This window comes from Canis aureus, chromosome 7 (assembly GCF_053574225.1).
Source record: "Canis aureus isolate CA01 chromosome 7, VMU_Caureus_v.1.0, whole genome shotgun sequence".
Taxonomy (NCBI): Eukaryota; Metazoa; Chordata; class Mammalia; order Carnivora; family Canidae; genus Canis; species Canis aureus.
In genome coordinates, this window is record NC_135617.1 from 51159458 (window position 1) to 51178469 (window position 19012).

The 19012-nt window shown below is 43.6% G+C and overlaps 1 long non-coding RNA gene across 10 annotated transcripts; it reads left to right on the plus strand.

The window, feature by feature from the left end:
* Positions 1-1211: 1211 nt before the first annotated feature.
* Positions 1212-17396, plus strand: LOC144317348 (uncharacterized). 10 transcript variants are annotated; one of them, XR_013383316.1, is made up of 4 exons: positions 1212-1319; positions 12587-12965; positions 14094-14421; positions 17056-17396. It is a non-coding gene; the product is annotated as an uncharacterized LOC144317348 (long non-coding RNA). The 10 variants fall into 10 exon arrangements; XR_013383312.1 differs by lacking the exon at positions 17056-17396 and adding an exon at positions 15583-15740 and having other exon boundaries at positions 14094-14410; XR_013383313.1 differs by lacking the exon at positions 17056-17396 and adding an exon at positions 14612-15336 and having other exon boundaries at positions 14094-14410.
* The last annotated feature ends 1616 nt before the right edge of the window (positions 17397-19012 follow it).

Sequence of the window (19012 nt, forward strand, 5' to 3'; positions counted from 1 at the left end):
TGTAAATCAAAACCCAAGCATGTAATTTTGTGCAACTTGACAAGTCAATTTTGTAACTTGTTGGAAACAAAGAAGAGAAGAATAATATACAAGTCAAGGTTTGGAGAAGCAGAACTAGAATAAATAGATGATAGATAGATAGATAGATAGATAGATAGATAGATAGATGATAGATAGATAGATAGAAAATAAATAAACCAGAATAAGTAAATAGCATATCTATTTTATATAAAGAGCAAGAGAGACAGACACAGACAGAGACAGCAAGAGACAGAGACATTTATTTTAAGGAATTGGCTTACATGATTATTGGGACTGGCTAAGTGAATTCAAAATCCACACAGGAGGCAGTCATAAGCATGATGGAACTCAGCAGGAACTGGCCAAAGCTGCCATCCACAGGTGGAATTTCTTCTATATCCTGGGGAAACTTTAGTCCTGCATTTAAGGCCTTCCAACAGGTTCAGTGAGGCCACCAGATAATCCGGGATAATCTTCTTAAAGTCAGCTGATTAAGGGCTTTAATTACATGTGCAACATTGCTTCACAGCAACAGCCAGGATTGCCTCACAGGGACTATGGCCTAACTAAGTTGACAGGTCAAAAAAACCATCACAAATTGACTGCCCTTCCAGATATCAAGGCTTAGATATCAAGATAGCACTGCATTAATTAGGACTGTGGTAGTAGGCGGCACAGGCTGGTACTGGGACACACAGAACTAATAAACAGACTCATGTGTATAGTGAAGGCTGGAAAGTGGTCTAGCTGGCATTGCAGATCAGTGAGGAAAAGATGGGTTATTCAGCAAATGATGCTGGGAGAACACATTATCCATACAGAAGATAATGAAAATAGATCCCCACTCATGCACACACATGCACACACACGTACACAGTCTGTGGGAAATTGACCTTGGGTCACCTTTTGTCTCCAGTTTCCCTTGAAACCTGACAGAGGTAGAATTTCAGCTGTGTGTCTAAGTAGCAATGCTTTGATAACAAATTACCCCTGATTGAATATATTTGTTCTGGAAGACTGTGAATGAACCATTAGTATCTTGTGGGAAGTTTCCCTGACACCATACAAGTTCTAACTAGGCATTTTCCTTGCCAGCACTAACTATGTCCTAATTAGAAGACTTATTGGTTCCTACGGAACCTAGAGATTCTAAGCCAGTGTGATACCTTCCCCATATCTGTCCTGTTGCTAGGAGGCTAAAGAATGGCCACTGGAGCGCAGGGTGGACTCTCACCGAAGACATGCGTGGCTGTGCTGTGCTTCCTCTCCTATATCCTACTGCCAGTATCCCTATACAGGTATGAAATATCTAACTGATCGAGCATAATACACACACACACACACACACACACACACTCCACACAGATTAAGAAATTGAAATGTTAATGCTAAATTTTTTGACATTCAAAAGAGACTATGACCTCGGAGGAAGGATTTCTTAATATACACCATGAAGAAAGCATTGGTATATTTGACAACATCAAAATTTTAAAACTTCTGTTCATGCTGTTCATCAAAGCCATCACAAGAAAAAAACTTTTAAAAAACAAACAAAAAAAGCCATCACAAAGTGAGTGAAGAGAGGAGGCACAAACTGGGTGGCAGTATTTGCAATACACTTAAAAGATTCCAAATAAAGAACATCTATGACACAATAAAAAAAAAAAAAACCTACACAGCAGACAAAAGACAGGAACAGGAATTTTACAAAAGAGGAAAAAAGAACATCTATAATTCCTGAAAAGATGCCCAGTCTTATTAAGCTAGACATTGCACTAGCCAGAGAAATGCAAATTAGTATCATTAGGTACCACTTCACACCCACCAGACTGATAAAGATGTAAAGTCTGATGGTACTAATGATAATCAAAGATGTGTCACAGTGGGAACTCTTATATACTGCCCGTGTGATTATAAACTGGAACAACTGCTTTGGAAAACATCTTGGTGTCACCTAGTAAAATTGCACGTGCTTACGTTTTACCATTTAGTGACATATTCCAAGGATTGTAACCTGCTCTGCAGAAGCCATGTTCGAGCGATCATAGTAGCCGTATTATAAGAGGAAAAAAAAATGTCAATGACTTGATCTCAATCAAGGATAGAACTCACATATAAAATTGATGTTTTCATACCACAGAGCATTACACAGCGATGAAAAGGAAGGAGTCAGTGGCAGGTAAGTGTTGGTAGCAAAGGGTGTGTGAAGGGCCGCCAGCCCCACCCAGTCGGCCCTGGCATGGGGGTTGTCGTGGGGTGACCCTGACTCTGGCATCTCCGTGACAGCAGGTGCAGCCACCCTGGCCCCAGGAGGGCTCTGCAGCAGCTCGCGTTTCCTTCCTGGATCTGGTGCCAATTAGTGAGGCTGAGCCCAACCCCCACTGCCCAGAGCCTTGGACCACTGCTCATGGGCCCATCAACGGAGTCCTGAGGAACAAGAGCTCCTCAACCTCATCTGGTGGCCTTTGCTGCACAGCCCAGCAAGAGTGTCCACGACGAGCTGGGTAAAAAATCCCAGAGATGGGATGAAATGAACATCATGGTGACATATCCAGCTTTAGACAAAGACTGTGGTTTCATGAAAATAGATGAACCCATCCCTCCTTACCATAGATAGTATGGTGTGATGATGAAGATGACCCAGAAATCCCTGAAGGCTGACCTTAGGCAAGAAATTAGGTGCTGCTGCTGAATGCTGGCAGCCAAAGTATCTGGTTCATGAACAAGAGAGCAGTGAAGATGAGGATAGTGACCTCCCACCTGAAAAACAAGAAGAAAAAAAAAAAAAAAAAGCAAGTGTCAATTTGAAATGGAAGGAAGCTTCAGGGGCACCTGAGGGGCTCAGTGGTTGTGTTTGCCTTTGGGTCAGGTCGTGATCCCAAATCCTGGGATCGAGTCCTGCATCGGGTTCCCTGCAGCGAGCCTGCTTCTCCCTCTGCCTGTGTCTCCGCCTCTCTCTGAGTCTCTCATGCATAAATAAATAAAGTCTTTTAAAAAAAGAAGGAAAGGAAGGAAGCTTCACTGCAATGAAGGATGGAATATTAAATTAGCTAGACAATTAATTTCAAAGGACCTACATGAGGAGAAGGAAGATGAAGGAATGTCAGAGACTGCAGCTGAAGAAAGCATGAACACCAGGTCCCTGAAACCAAGGCTTGCCCATTTTGATTTCCATAGCAATGGGAGTATTTATGCCACACATACCTGGTTGTGAAAGAAAGTCATTCTGCAAATGATTTGTGGCAAAATGAAGGTGATGTCACAGCCACCACAGTCACTGTCACTCCCACACCTATGGAGTCTGCAGACCTCACCCGTACTATTCCAGGTGCCAGTTTTCTTCCATTTGGCTCCTTTTAGCAGCCCAGCTATGGCAAACTCTGAAGATATTTTATCCTCTGTGGCATTTTGGCTTAAGAAGAATTTCAAATTAAGATACTTCCCTAAGGAGGACACAAAATTTAAAGCCAACCTTTTCAGGAGGTTTCAGTCTTAAGTAGAATGTGTCCTGTATTTCCACAGGATTCCCCCAACTGAATAGATTCCAGTGATTCTGTTTGTTTTCCTCTCCAAAGGGCTGCAGAGCAGAAATGGAAAATAACAGATTCCTAATCCCAGAGATAGCTGAACTGTGAAATATATTAGTTCAGTGTGTGGTGATGTAGTTAATGACAGAGTAAGCTCAATCTTTAATGTCCTTGTGTGATATTTCTTTACTTTTAGCAACTACACCCTCATTCTTCAATTTAAAAAGCCAATCATTTCACCTCTCAATTTTCTTTCAAGTTTGTCAAAAAAAAATCACTGGAAATAATAACTATTGCACAGTCTTTGTAAGTTAAAAATATAAGTGGGAAAATTTTTAACTGATTTAATTATCAGGCCTGATGTGGGGGAAACACAGGCACCAAACAGGCTTTCCCCCATTTCTCCTCTGATTTTTCTGCTCATTCATAGCTAATGCAAACATCCTCAATCCAGAAACTGGAAACTCCAGGTCCCCATCAGAGTCCAAATGAGCACGAGATATGAAGACATGCCTGCTTACCTTTCTCCATTGAGGCCTGGCCCTGGGCAGGATGCCAGCCCACAGAAGATAGGGCAGGTCAGCAGCCCTCCTCCTGCTCCCCTAACTCATCTCCTCCTCCTCTGCCAGCCTGCTCACCTGCGCTGAAGCCCTCCACCACCCCTGTGGTGCTGGAGCCACACCTGTAAGAGGGAGTAGGCAATGTGAGAGGGAGGGAAAGCTCTCCCCCTACTGGCACTATTGTAAGGTGGCTTCGTGCACTTTGGGCTCGTGGTTGGTGACACCATTTTTGTCACTGGTGCTTTTGTGGGTGTTCTGGCAATCGGCCCATCAATGTGGACTTTCGCTGAAATTCTCTGGGGCTGGGCATATGAATCTCTACCTGGCTGACTGCTTGAAGCTCCTAGGACTCAGATGTCATCTTCAGCTTCTCTGTGCTGAGCTGAAAGGGCTCTTCCAGATGTTCTGAGACAAGATCTGAGGTGAGCCCATGCTGCATCTGCCTCTTGCTTGCACCTGGATCTTGTCCAGGAGAAAAGTCAGGATAAACTCTAGAAGGTCAGGTCCACCTGGAGCCAAGAGCATCTCCTTCATCAGCTGCCTATCTGGTCTTAGGCCATTGGCTGTCTCAGGAGTGTGTCCCTCTTCAGTTGGTTCTTTTTTTTTTTTTTTTTAATTTATTTATTCAGAGAGAGAGAGAGAGTGAGAGGCAGAGACACAGGCAGAGGGAGAAGCGGGCTCCATGCAGGGAGCCCGAGGCGGGACTCAATCCTGGGTCTCCAGGACCAGACCCCGGGCTGCAGGCGGCGCTAAACCGCTGCGCCACCGGGAGTGCCCTCTTCAGTTGGTTCTGATGCTGTGACTCTAAGAGGTACATATCTAGTTCTCCGGGATGGTCTTGTTAAAGCCCCTCTTGCAGACTTTGAAGAGAAGGCAAGCACTCTCACCTCTCTCCTTGGAGGTTGCTGGTGGGAGAAGGGGGGCACTCACTCTCACAACTCCTTCTGCAAGCAAGTCCCCATTTTCTGCTCTTCCAGTACTTTTCATCCTTGGTGTGGGAATGAGGTTTGGAATTCATCATCCAGCTCCAAGCTGGATGCTCTCTTTCTTAACTGATTTGCATGCTAGTCATCTTAGGTTCTCAGGCAAAAGTTTCACTTACTATTCCGCGTCACCAGGTAAGGAGCAAGGAAACTAGACAGGTGTCTGGGATTACTGAGAAAATGCAGGAACAGAAATGAAAGAGTAAGAGAATCCAAGCAGGACATGGTCTGGGCAGTAGTGTTTCAAGGAAGAGTATTGCAGGTGTCAGTGCAAAACTGAGTCAATACATAGGAAGGAGTCTAATTGTAGACACAGGTTGATTCAGAGGACTAGGGGATTTCACGACAGGCAGAATATGAAAATGAATAAATAAAATATAAATAAACCTAGTTTGTGGACTTCATTTGGTTATTTCTAACTGAAGTGGTCTGTTCTGCTTTCTGATTTTATAAATGTTATCTGTTTTATAGGAAGAGAAGGGTTACTCACTCAGCCAAGCAGGCATAGAGGCTCTGCTGTGCTAGATCCTGAGGAATGGAAACAACAACATACGGTCTCTGCTCACAGGCAGTTCATTTCTTATTTGGGGGAGGTTAGCAGAGTTGGCTAGGAAAGGAGCCTCTAGGCCTAACCTGTGATAGGTGATTGCAGTGCACCAGAGGGAATGTGACAGAAAGGTCACTCCAGCCAGAGGGAGCTGTACCAACAAAAACTTCTCAGAAGGTTAAACAGTGCCTGAAGAAGAAGCTCAAGAGATGGGCAGGGCACAGCAGCTTCAACATCTGACACAGTGGCTTAAGTCAGACAGATGTTCCTGTCTATCCCATAGTACAGTAAACATGCATGGATGGTCTAGGGCAAGTGTCAGCAGACTACAGCCTGGGGGCCCAAGTAAAATGTTACCAAATCATACATCTCTCCTTCCCAATCCTTACAAGAATCCTGTGTAATAAGCACCATCACGTTCATGATGCAGATACAGAATTGAGACTTGGAGTCTTGAGGTAGTCAAGGAAATTCTTCATGTCTTATGTTGTCACCTAGTTAATAAAATCTTCTCTAGATCCTCCCATAACATGCTCTCTATCTCCCTTGCATCTTTTCTTCAATTAAATTCTTGCTAACAGGGGATCCCTCGGTTGCTCAGCGGTTTAGCGCCTGCCTTTGGCTCAGGGCATGATTCTGGAGTCCCGGGATCAAGTCCCACATCGGGCTCCTGACATGGGGCCTGTTTCTCCCTCTACCTGTGTCTCTGCCTCTCTCTCTCTCTCTCTCTCTCTCTGTCTTTCATGAATAAATAAATAAAGTCTTTTAAAAAATAAAAAAATAAATAAATTCTTGCTAACAGCATGATGCATAGGTTCCACAAGGGCATATTCACCATCATCTACAGTGTGCGGCAATGCCCGGCACATAGCAGAAACTCAGTAAACACAGGTTTACTGACTGGCAAACTTCAGCTGCACAGTGAGGAGCTAAGTCCTGATCCAAACCCAGGTTTGGCTGGCTGGCTGGATGGCCTCACCTAGCAGATGGCTGCTGCTTCATTAGCAGTATTTCTTCTCCTCTTGTAGCCAACACATCCCCTCACCATATAGACCCTCTCAAGTTCTTCTGTCCTTCCCTTCACATCCCTCCCTTTTCCTCATTCTTTTTCCTTGCTTCTGTAGACTTTTCTTGATATACTGCTTCATCTCCCCTTACTAACAGCCCAAAGTCAATTATAGGTCATGAGATTAGCACACACAAAAAAAAGAAAGAAATATCAAAGTAAAATAAAACAGAAAAAGCACACCCTTTAAGATAGACTGATGCTTAACTTTGAGAGGTGTATTCTTGAAGATTCATATACTTCAAAACTCACATAATTCCAGTTTACTTTTTCCATAGAAATAAATTCAAATTACGGAGATGTGTTCCCAGAAAGTGTACACAGACAAGCACTGTAAACTCAGGGCCTCATTAGGATGGGATTGATATTTCAGCCATGTCTCCAACAGTTTTCCATTATCCTTTCTGGTTATAAAGGTTGGTTTTGTTTTTTTTTTTTTTTGTTTTTTGTGGGGGTTTTTTTTGCCAATCTAAAAGTGGATCTGTTTTTCTGCTGCCTTATATTTTCTAAGTATCAGTACTAATATTTTGCAGAGAATTTTCTCCTCCATTACAAAGGCAGCTGTTGGCCTTCTTCACAATGTCTTATTATATCTTCTGTTCTGAATTTTGATTCGGGGGCATATTTCCTAGCACCAGCACCAGCACCAGGACCAGCATGTAATAAATGCTTGCAAACATTGTTATAGGGTGTTTAAGAAATATGCCAAACTTTTCTTACAGGAAAAGTCCTTTTAGAAGTACTGATGCTCATAAACCATAATATGGTTCACATGATTGTGATGAAGAGAGCAGCTATTTCTGTTTACAAGATAACTTTTGCCATGAAATGAAAATAGCACAAATTTAGTCTCCAATTTACTCTGCTGGCAAGCTTTCTTGGATGGGGCTAGGGGGTGATTAAAATTGTTCACTCTTTTATGTGTGGAAAATGAGACTTAATTTGATATGGTATTGTTTGAAATGCACACAAAATGTAACCATATATATTTGATGAAAATCAAAGGGGCCATGCCCTTTAAAACTTTTTAGCAGAGTGAATAACAATCACTGCTTTATTTCTCTTGGTGTTATCTCTAGCTGAATGCTGAATTGTATACACTGATTTTGTATTTTTTTAAGTTAATGATGGAAAAACAGAGACTGCAGGAAATCAAGGAAATATGAGATGGTGCAACAGTTTGCCATTTTTCAAATTTCCTTTTTAAACATTCTCTAAGAAAAAAATAAAAGAACCCAACCTCTTCAGCCCTTTGATTAACTAAACTATTAGAACAAAATGTATCACCAGTGGCTTACTCCTGATTTAAGAGGTGGAAGATAGGGAAGGCTTTCACTGAATTAGAAATTAAAATATGCAACAACCAGAAAGAGGGGATTTATGTATAAATATTTATTATATATATAATGTACTCCAGGCTCAGAAGACAATTTAGGGTGTTTGGAGTCAGGATAGTACCTAATAAAGTCCATGATTCTTTTTTTTTTAAGGTTTTATTTATTTATTCATGAGAGAGACAGAGAGAGAGAGAGAGGCAGAGACACAGGCCGAGGCAGAAGCAGGCTCCATGCAGGGAGCCTGATGTGGGACTCGATCCTGGGACCCCAGGATCATGTCCTGGGCCGAAGGCAGGTGCTAAACTGCTGAGCCACCCAGGGATCCCCAAAGTCAATGATTCTTAATCTCTTCTCATGAGATATAATAAATACTAATAAAAAGTGAGTTAAAAAATTAGTCCTAGAAGAGAAATTATTCAATATTTAATATTGTACAAATACTCAGAAAATTCATTGGAGCACATCTGTAGTGGGTACTGCAGTATGCAGTACAGATGCCCCTCAGATTGCCCAGCTGTTGAGTGAGCGTCTGCTGATTGCTCACCCCCGAGTCTACCCCCTGCTACCCCATCCCCAGGAGCTGATTTCCACTGATGAGAGCTGCCTTGCCCAAGCTTATGCATCCCTTCCAGAGGCAGCAGCACCTACTTACTGGTTGTGAGGTACAAAAGCCTACCTCTTGCTTCACTGGGGCTTCCAAACCCAGTTGGATGGGCTGAAACCTCTGTTGCAACTGCATTGCTGCTCAGCTTCTCCCAAGGCCCCATCCTGTCTCCCTCACTCTCTTAGCAGGATTGCTGCTGAGAACATTCCCCAGTAAATCTCCTGTAAGCTCATCTCCATCTCAGAGTCAATTTCCAGGGGACTCACCATAGTAAACCAAACAGGAAAAGTCAAGTGATTTTTAGTACATCTTCATGTGGAAATCGGTTTTCCTACTTCCCCTTAAGAGTATAGGGAAAAGATTTCAGACAGCAGAAGGCAGAGTAACAAGCAGCCATAAGAATAGAAAACAGTGCCTACAACATTCAGTTTTCAGAAGAAGGGATGAGCTGAGAGTCTAGAAAATTAACAGATGAATTGAGCTCAGCCATAGTTCTGGAAAATCCTCAATTTCTGCCTGACATGTTGTCAATGTGAGAAGCAGGCAGAGGTCCCCAGTGATTAACTTGACACAACATATAAATATAATAGAGAAACCTGGCCCAACAGGTTGTCACGAGGCAGGGAAAATAACCCTTCTCCACTGAAATGCCCCAGTTTGAGTAAGGCTTTTTCCCTGAATCTTTAATAGGGAAGAGAAAACTCACATGTGATTCTTATTCCATGGTGACATATTCTCTCTCTTCCAAGAGGGCACGAATACTATGAAACACTACACACACTTGAAAAGTTACTTTACATAAATGTCCTGTCAGTTATGCAGATTTATTTCCTCTTCTTTTGTAATCATCCTCTTTCTCTCCCGATGTGTCCTATTTTCAAACCCAGTCTCCTCTGGTCACCACGCCTTCCTCATCCAGTTAGCTCTCATGAACACTCACTACATCTCAATTTGCCCTCCCTTCCTTCCCTTCCTCCCACCCTCCCCCAGCACAGCTTCATAGCAGTTGACTATACCATAGATGCTAAACAACCTCTAAGAAGTTTCCTGGGGGGCTTCATTTCCCATCAGCCATTTTCATCCCATTTTACTTCTCCCTCTGTCATCCCTGCCACAGTTAACTGAGCCAGGGGAGCCTAAGGGAACTAATCAGGAGGCTACACTGGACTGGAGCAGCTTGTACTTCCGTTTCTCAATCTCTCTACATCGCCGCCCCATCTGGCATTTGATCTGAAAAGTTTTGCAAATGGTGGGGGCTGAGATTGCCTTGGGAAGTGACTATTGAAACCATCAAACCAGCCTGGTTCAAACATAAAAGCTGTCACTGTGAGCAAGTAAATTATCTGACTTATGCCTCAATTTCCTCATCGTTTAAATACGGATAATACCACGAAGCTCATAGTGTTGTGAGAATTATAACTGAATGGAACTTGTGTATGCCCTGCAGCCTGGACAGTGCCTGACACATAACAGCAGTCACTCAGCAAAGGAGAGCTAGTATCTCTTCCTCTCATATTGATGATAAAGCCGGATGATTTCCCTTGAGTGTGGGCTGAGTCTAGTGACTCACTTCTAACAATAGAGTACAGAAAGAGAACACTGGGAAGAGTACATTGGAACTCTACAATGCGGAAATCTGGTTCTGTCTTAGATCCTTGCAGAAAACCCACCTGACTTTTTACTTTGGCTTTGCTCTTAGCTTTGTCCTAAATCAAATGCAGGTACATGAGTTTCAACATGATGACCAGTCTCCCCTTATTTTGACCCAGTATGGGTCCTTGGCAATGGAACCTGGGGCCAACATCATTTTCTGTAGGAGCACAGTGCTGAGGTTCCAGAATAGAGACGGATTTTTGGAGTCTGTAGCATGAATAGGAAGGATGGGATCCCCCGGGGAAATACATAAGTTAGGAAGAAAAAGCTGGAGGCAGAACACTGGGGAGTATCAAAAATTCTGGGGACCAAAGAGGGTGGTAAGAGATATATGAGGAGAAGCAGAGAAGAGTGCCAGGGGAACCAAAAGCATAAGGATTCAAGCCATTAGTGAGCCATGAAATCAGTTTTACTTAGTTGTAACTATAACTGAAAAAAAATAAAACTGGAAATATCAGAATTTATTGTGTACTATGTTGGGAAACTTTAGTTTCAGCTGCGTATATGCACGCATTTACTGGGTTGCTATACAGAGAGTTCCTTCTCAAACCGAGTTGCAGTCAAAGAAGTTGAAAAGCACTGAAGAGTTCCCCGGGGGAGGAGCTGTCCACAGACCCAAATGCAGTAGACAGGTCTAGAAAGGCAAGAGCTGAATCAAAGTGTCCAGATGAGCTCATGCTACAGTGGTAATGATGTCACAATATATAAATGCATCAAATCAACACTTTGTACACCCTAAACTCACACTATGCCATATGTCAATTATATCTCAATAAAGCTGGGAGGGAAATGTCTACCAGATTGGCAACATGGAGACCAGGTCAGAGTAGTTTCCATGGTGCATTGGAGAAGGAGTGCCCCCAGCACCGGCAGAAGAGGTGTGTGGGAATTTAGAAGGGGAGAGAACAAGAATAGGTCTCCTCATCGAGAACCTTGGCAGAGAAAGGAAGAACCGGGCACCTATGAAGGGTACTGAAGATCAAGGTTTACATGGAGTAAAGCCTGAATTTACTCCATTTAGACAGTATCTAAATGTGCTATCTCATGGGGGGCCGGGCGGGGCTCAGTCAGTTAAGCATCCAACTCTTGGTTTTAGTTCAAGGCATGATCTCAGGGTCATGAGATTAAGCCTGTGTTCAGGCTCCATGTTTGGGATTTTCCCTCTTCCTCTTCCCTCCACCCCACACTCTCTCTGTCTCTCAAACAAATAAATCTTTAAAAATGTGCTATCTTAACAATTTTTATAATCTTGTAGTTCTTGAGGATACCTGGGTGGCTCAGCGGTTTAGCACCTGCATTTGGCCCAGGGTGTGATCCAGGAGACCCGGGATTGAGTCCCGCATCGGGCTCCCTGCATAGAGCCTGCTTCTCCCTCTGCCTGTGTCTCTGCCCCCACCCCCACCTCTGTGTCTTTCATGAATAAATAAATAAATAAATAAATAAATAAATAAATAAATAAATAAAATCTTTAAAAAATATACTGTAGTTCTTCCTTCGAGATGCTAAAGAATTTCATCTATGGAAACTACCAGTCATGTAATGATGCTGTTCAGCCAAGACTGGAATTGTAATGGGGCCCAGGATGGGTGCTGAGGGGCCCAGGATGGGTGCTTCATCCCCCGAGCAGTCGAGAAGGGGTGGGCCCAGGCATGTGTCACAGAAGATCTCAGTGTGAGCAGAGCAAGAGGTGGGACAGGTTATGCTGTTGGCAGCAGGGACCAAGTACAGCCTCTCTGAGTTCTGGCACGTGGGAAGCCAGGGTGTCCAGACAGGCAGATGTCTGGCTGTGATAAGCTGGTGGTACATCCAGCACCCTCTGGTGGCAAAAGGCATGAGGTGGGACCCATTGACTAGAAGCAGAAATCTCTGTAATCTTTTTTATAAAGGGCCAAATACTTAGTACTATTGGCTTCAAGGGCCATCTGGTTTCTTCTAAAGAAACGAGCATGGTCATATGCCAACAAAATTTTCTTTACGAAAACAGGCAGTGAGCCATGGTTTAAGGACCTCTGCACTTGAATATTTTAATAGGAATATTATCAAAACAGTTCAATATTGTTCCCAGAGGAAATCCTGGCTCAGCGGAGGCTATCATTTAGATAGTGATCATACATTGAATAAGGCCTAAAAATGCACAACTTACCTGGAAATTATGTGATAAGTGATTGGCACTACCATTCAGATCTTTAGGATAATTGTTTTATGGTAGAGATAATTTTGCTTTAGTCAACAAAAATGGATTAAACTTTATGCACTGATTTGTACATTAATGTATATTTCCATACCAGCGATCCATTTTGAGGACCATTCTTGAGATGACAAGGAGGAGGATAATGGATTTGGAGAAAGTGGTGAAAACCTGGGACAGTTGAAATAGAGCAACTTGATTTCCATCTCCTAAGGACATTACAATGATTGTAGCAAGGCATGAAGAACACAAATGAAATTTGAGATCCTGAAATATTCAGATGTTGCATCTGGAAGATTTCTTGACAGCCCACATGCATCAGCAGATTGTGGGTTGGGAATTTTTGGCTGCAGTGTCAAACACAGGCACAAATGAGTAAGACATGGTTCCTCTATCAGGCAAGTCAGGAAGTGCTAATAATCTCTAACCTTGTCTGACCATCAGCATTTCCAGGCGTTCCCTGGGGCACTCACCCACAGGTAAGCGTAGTTTCTACTTCTGTTAACATTTCCTCTACTCCCATTAGCTTGTATATGTTAATAAGAGGATCCTTAACATTCAGAACTCCACAAAAGAGGAGAGAGTGCTCTTCTGCCTCCATAGGGAACAATTGTGTGTTCTTTTCAGGACAGCAAAAAAAGCTAGTAATTACCCAAAGCCTACTCTGTGCTATTTTTGTCATCTAATTCTCTAAAACATCTTGAAGTAGATATTATTCCCATTGTAGAGATAAACTGCCTGAGATTTGGGGAAATGAAGAAAACCCTTTCAAGTTCACAAACATTATATCATTAGATTTAAATCCAGCTATGCTTAACCACAGCTTCTGCGCATCCCCATACACCAAAGCAGTGGTTCTCTGTGTATAATCCTTGAACCACAACAACAGCACCTGAGAGCTTATTCAAAATGCAGTCTCTCATCCCCACCCAGACCTACCTACCGAATCAGAGATGCTGGCAGTGGGACCTGGCAATCAATCTGCTTTAACACCAGCCACCCAGGGGCTCTGACACGTGCTGAAGTTTGAAACCACTGCACATACTGCCTCCAAGGAAGAGGGGATACTGTAGTGGGTGCCGGGTTAGAGGACAGTGAGCAAGAATAGGCTTGGCACACCGAGCAGCCCTGAACAAAATGCTTAGGTGCTAAGGGAGGAGGCAGGGAAGCCAGGGTGCTGATTTTTCTAGCCACTTGATGTCCAGCTATTCAAAGAGCAATGCACTCCTATCACGTATTGCTGTGAATAGAAGGGGAAAAAACACACGCAAGAGCTTCATCTTGTTTTGTCAATATCATTTCTTCTAACAACCTATGTGCTGCATGGCACTGCTGTACTGGAGATGGGGAACCAGCTAGGCAAGGGGCCCAGGGCCAAATTACCACCAGTGACAAACCCTGAGCTTCCAAAGGGCAGCTTCAATCCAATCCTGGAGGCACACCACCTCCATTTGCTGGCTGACATCAGCAGGGGGCTGGGGGTGGGGTGGGGAGGATGGGAGCGAAGGTGAGGGGAATGAAGACCTGCACTCATTAATGTGCAGGGAGTCAACATCAAGCAGGTATCTAACTGGTGATGTTTTTAGGCTTGCACACCTTCCTTCCAGGTGTCCAGGCGAGAACACAATGCGGATGGAGGACTACAGCATGTCAGGGCTGTGTGAAGTACCTGCCCAGGTGCATCTGCCCTCGAGAAGGAGGCACAGCCAGAACATGAGAACTCCCAGAACCATCTATGGCAATGCTCTCTGACCCTCAGACGTTCCAAAATGATGAAAACCAAGAGTAACCCCAACCTAACAGACCCAACCCATAGCCTGTTCTCGAAACTTCCCAAACCAACGCCGAAACTCGCCCCACCCATCATGCCTCCAGGCCAATGGGCAGGACAAAAACTCAGGAAGAACATTCAATGCCCAGACAAGTAAGTGTGTTGTTTTGTTTTCCCAAGCAGTACTGATGGAAGTTTAAATAAACAAGCACTCACCCCTCCCGCCAAGGAAGGGCGGGAAGCAGCAGTCAGGTGTGTGAACACGATGAACACAGGATGATAGGGGGCCAGATAGGAACAGACCAGCCCCAGGAAAGCCCACTTCCTTTATATGCTGTCTGTGTTTTCCCATAGGGGTTCTTGGGGGCAACTCTATACGAGCAGTAAGAGCTCACTGAAGACTTACTTTGAAAAAAAGACCTAAAAGAGAAGCGTTTGTAGACTCAATTTAATGTGGCATCGGGTATGTGGCACCACTGCATTCTGCCCTGGTGCAAGCAGGCTTTCCTGCCGCGTAGAGCCTGTAAAGTCCTCTCTTTCTACAGCCAGGGTGGCAGAGACAGTTTCGAAGAAAATGAAACACTGCTTAGTCACACAAGTTTTCCATTCTTCCTGTTTTCTGCTTCTTTGATTAAATGATAGTTCCTAAATGGGAGTAATCATTATTTGTCAAATCTTTCACAACAATTCTTTTTTTAAAAGGAGGATCTTAAATAATAAATCATGAGTCACCTCTCTTATTTCCCCTAAATGGCATTAAGGTCAAGTTGCAGCACAATTGATTTCCACGTGTGTATCTGTCTTTTCTCCAAGGGTAGGCTATTAAAGGTAGTGAGGATAAAAATCATTCCTAACTAATTAGCTCACTCTAGAGCTAACTGCCAATTTTTGGAACATGTTAAAGCTCTCTCTCGGAGAGCTGGTTACCAAACTGTCACTTCAATCAATGGTAAAAAAACATACCAATTTTTTTTTTTCTGGTCTCCCTCTAAGCAAATAATTTATCTCCCATCTCTTGAGAGTTGCACACAGTTTGAGATGGTAGGACAAAGATCCCATGAAAGTTTTCATGGCCCTTACCAAGAACAATATAATATGGAGTGGGCGGGGGGGGGGGCAGTGGTAATGGGAGGGTTGGAGGGTATAGAGTCCGTCACAGCACTGGCTATCCCGGCTAATGAACACAAGTGAAGGCCCGGGTCTACATAAATGGTGGCTAAATTTCACTTGGTTCGGTGCCAGTCTTTGTCCATAATGTAGGCTTAAATAATCTCAAATTAGAACCATCACCATAATGAGAAATACAATTCTAAATATAATCACAGGTTCACTGTATTTTGACTTGGGGGGACGAAGCAAAAGAAAGCAATAATCGAGACCATGGGCTCCAGTCAACGGAGATGTGAATTTTAATTCCAATTTTGTCATGTGTGATTTGATCATGGGAAAGTCATTAAAACTCTCTGAATCTTAATTCTCTCCTTTGTGAAATGGAAATGCCACCACTTTCCTCAGTGGGTTGTTCTGAGAAACAGACTGTGTTCAGTGAGCTTGTTGTGTGGCACACTGCTGAGTGCTCAGTAACCAGGGCCATCGTCACTACCACATCACTACACCAAGGGGCAGCTCATTATTGGCTTTAGAAATTAACTGTCGATGCCTCAGAAGGTCCTTGGAGGATCAACCGGGTCAGATTCTTACCCAGTCAGAACTCAAGAGCTTTGGCTCGTCACGCTGATTGCCCACTGTCCCAGTTTAAAATTACACTGTCCTTCTGGCAGTTTGTGAGGCTACAAAAGTTCTCCAACCTTCCACACAACCTGCTGAACAAAAGTAACCAGATCAGGTTCTTCTGGTCGGTTTCCCTTTCCCGCCAGCTGTCAGCTTTTCAAAAGAAAAAGCTCCTGCAAGGTGGGAGTGTCCTCTACACTCCTCAATTCAGGCTGCATTTATTTTATCCAGGTTTTTCTCCATGGATGACCTACTTCTTAAACCCACCTGCCCCTCCTGCCTCAGAGGCCTCCCTTTGAGAGAAAGGAGACAGAAAAGGAGGAAATAATGACAATCAAAGTGAAATAAAGTAAGACATAAGACAGTAAATGAGCACAAGAGACCTGAACCCGAGGACATTGTGTAGAAATGCAGAGATGCTTTTTCTCAGTCAGATGTTCAATGCTTTCTAGTAGAAACTAGCATTAACTTGAGGAGAGCTAGCTGGTACAGTTACAATGGGGGGGCTCTCTGAGACCATTGTTAATCTCACCATTAAGTGAGCCAACATGACAATTTAAGATTTCCCTCCCCAGTTACATAACCGGAGGGGTCTCTATATAAGACCACAGGTGAGAAAGTTTTCTCTGCCAGAAAGCCAGCATGGTGTCCTCATTTCTGAGGAACATTCCCATCGTCATCACATACTGCTGGCTCCACGGGAGGGACTGTGGGGCTGCTAATAACACTGCTGAATGACAGCGAGACCTGTAGTAATAGCAGCCACCCACTTCCTGTTAGGTCTCCCACTTAAGCCTGTGAGAGGTCTTGCTGCCCCATTTTAGAGATGAAGGACCTGAGGTACCCAGTGACATTAAGGTAGCTCATCCAAAGCCACGTGGCAGGTCTGGGATTCGAACCCGTATCTATATGATGCCAGTGCTGGGTTATGTTCTCAGAACCTTTAATTCCAAAGTGCTACTTTAATGGGCATATCTGTGCCCTACCTGAAAGCTGAGTTTTTAAATTATTTCACTATGCAGTCCTCTTATGGATGTATTTTACTTATTTTTATAAATTTGAGAGAGCGAGCGAGAGAACAAAAGAGCACAGGCAGGGAGAGTGGCCGGCAGAGGTAGAGGGAGAAGCAGACTCTCCCTGAGCAGAGCCCGACATGGAGCTTGATCCCAGGACCCCGGGGTCATGACCTGAGCTGAAGGCAGATGCTTAACCGACTGAGCCTCCTAGGGCCCGTATGGATGTATTTTAAACCATAATTTGGTTCCTTTAAAACAGCTCAGTGTTGGTTTTGGGTTGTTAACTGTTGAAGCTGAGTGACAGGTATACGGGGATTCATCACATAATTCTCCTTTTGTGTGTTTTTGACTATCTGTAATAAAAAGTTTGGAGTTTTTTGTTTTTCTTTTCTTTTTGTAGTTTTTGAATTGGCTCTTTGGAAATTTGGGTGAGTTGGTACTAATTGCTGGAGCAATTTCATTTCAACTCTCCACAATGTCACTGGGCTACAATAACCTTGACTGCCATCTATGAATAAGTAGCTCCAGTGCTGTCCCTCATCAGTGTTTGTGCCGCCTTGTCACTGCCGCCACCAGCGTGCCCACACCAGGGGTGTCAGTCACTTTTACAAGTGAGACTTGGCTGTTCAGAGGAACTTTCGGACGAGGGCAGACTTTTTCCCAGCCTCCACCCCACCCACCAAGCATGTCTTCTTGGGTGTGGTAAATTTCACAAGAGGATGCAGAGCTGCTGTGGAAGGCTGGGCCCGGCACCTCCACCTGTGCTTCCTTACCTGTGACAGCTAAGAAGTTTTTAGATAGAAAATTGGGTTGGCCAGGACCACGCCTTCAAACTTTCCAGAAAAAAACCATGATATCCAGGCAAATAGTTCTAGTTTTCTTACCTGTACCACCTTTCCAACACCGACTGTCATTATTTCAACCTTTTTTTTTTTTTTTTTTTTTTTTTACTATTTTAGCCACTTAGGCATAATTTCCTTGCTAAAAACAGGAAATAAGGGGCTACAAAAAAAAAAGTGGGTGAAGAGGTCATAATAATCTTTCCTGCTTTCACCTGTCACTCCCACAAGACAAACAGGCTGGCCGTACAGTGAAGAACTCCTCCCTTTCCTGAAGGAAGGGCCAGCAGTGCTCCGCTAGGAAGAGGTCAAGAAATTCTGGCACTAGCCTCACCAGGGACAGGTATCCTTTCACATAATTATGTTTTCTTTCTAATAGCAAGAGAGGCCTCATTGGAAAAGTCTGGCATGTTCTTGAGTTGGAACTCTGGTTGATGTTGTTTCCATGGTGAGGTCAGTCTGGTCTCCACACCCTGAAGGTAAAGGGCACAGTAGTGTCATAAACAAGTAAAACGATAGTAACTTTTCCCTTGTCCAGGAAGGGGGAGACAAAATACTAAAAACTGGAAACAAAACAACAAAGAAACAAAACAGGTGAATGCGTAGTAAAGAAGGTAAGCCAAAGGAAACAGATAATTACCTACATAAAATTCCCTAGAAAGTTTAAACACACCCTGTGTTCTGTCCACTACATTCCCCCAAGGCCAGGATAACTGAGTGGTGAAGGGTGGGCTTCAGATGAAAATGAACAAACACCATTCGAGTTCTATTTGTTCTTTAGCACCAAGATTCCTCTCCTTAAATAAAACCAATTTGCTTATTATCTATCAGTCCATGAGTTAGTGGCATCATCTTCACAGGCCTAAAGCAGAATATGCCAAAATCTTAAAATGGAAGAAAATCAAATGGGTACTCACTGACTGAGGAGCAAGGTGTCAAACTGACTAGCCAAAACCCACTTACTTGTCATGGTAGTGCCAACTCAATAAATTGATTAAACCTACACACACACACACACACACACACACACACACAACTTAAAAAGCAAAGTGAACCCAGTAAGTAAATGCATAGCAGGAATAAAAGTTGTCATATTTGGTTGGTTGAAAGCAGGTTTCTATGGAGTCCAATTGGCCAGGCGGCCACAACCCGAAGTTATTAGCCAGAAA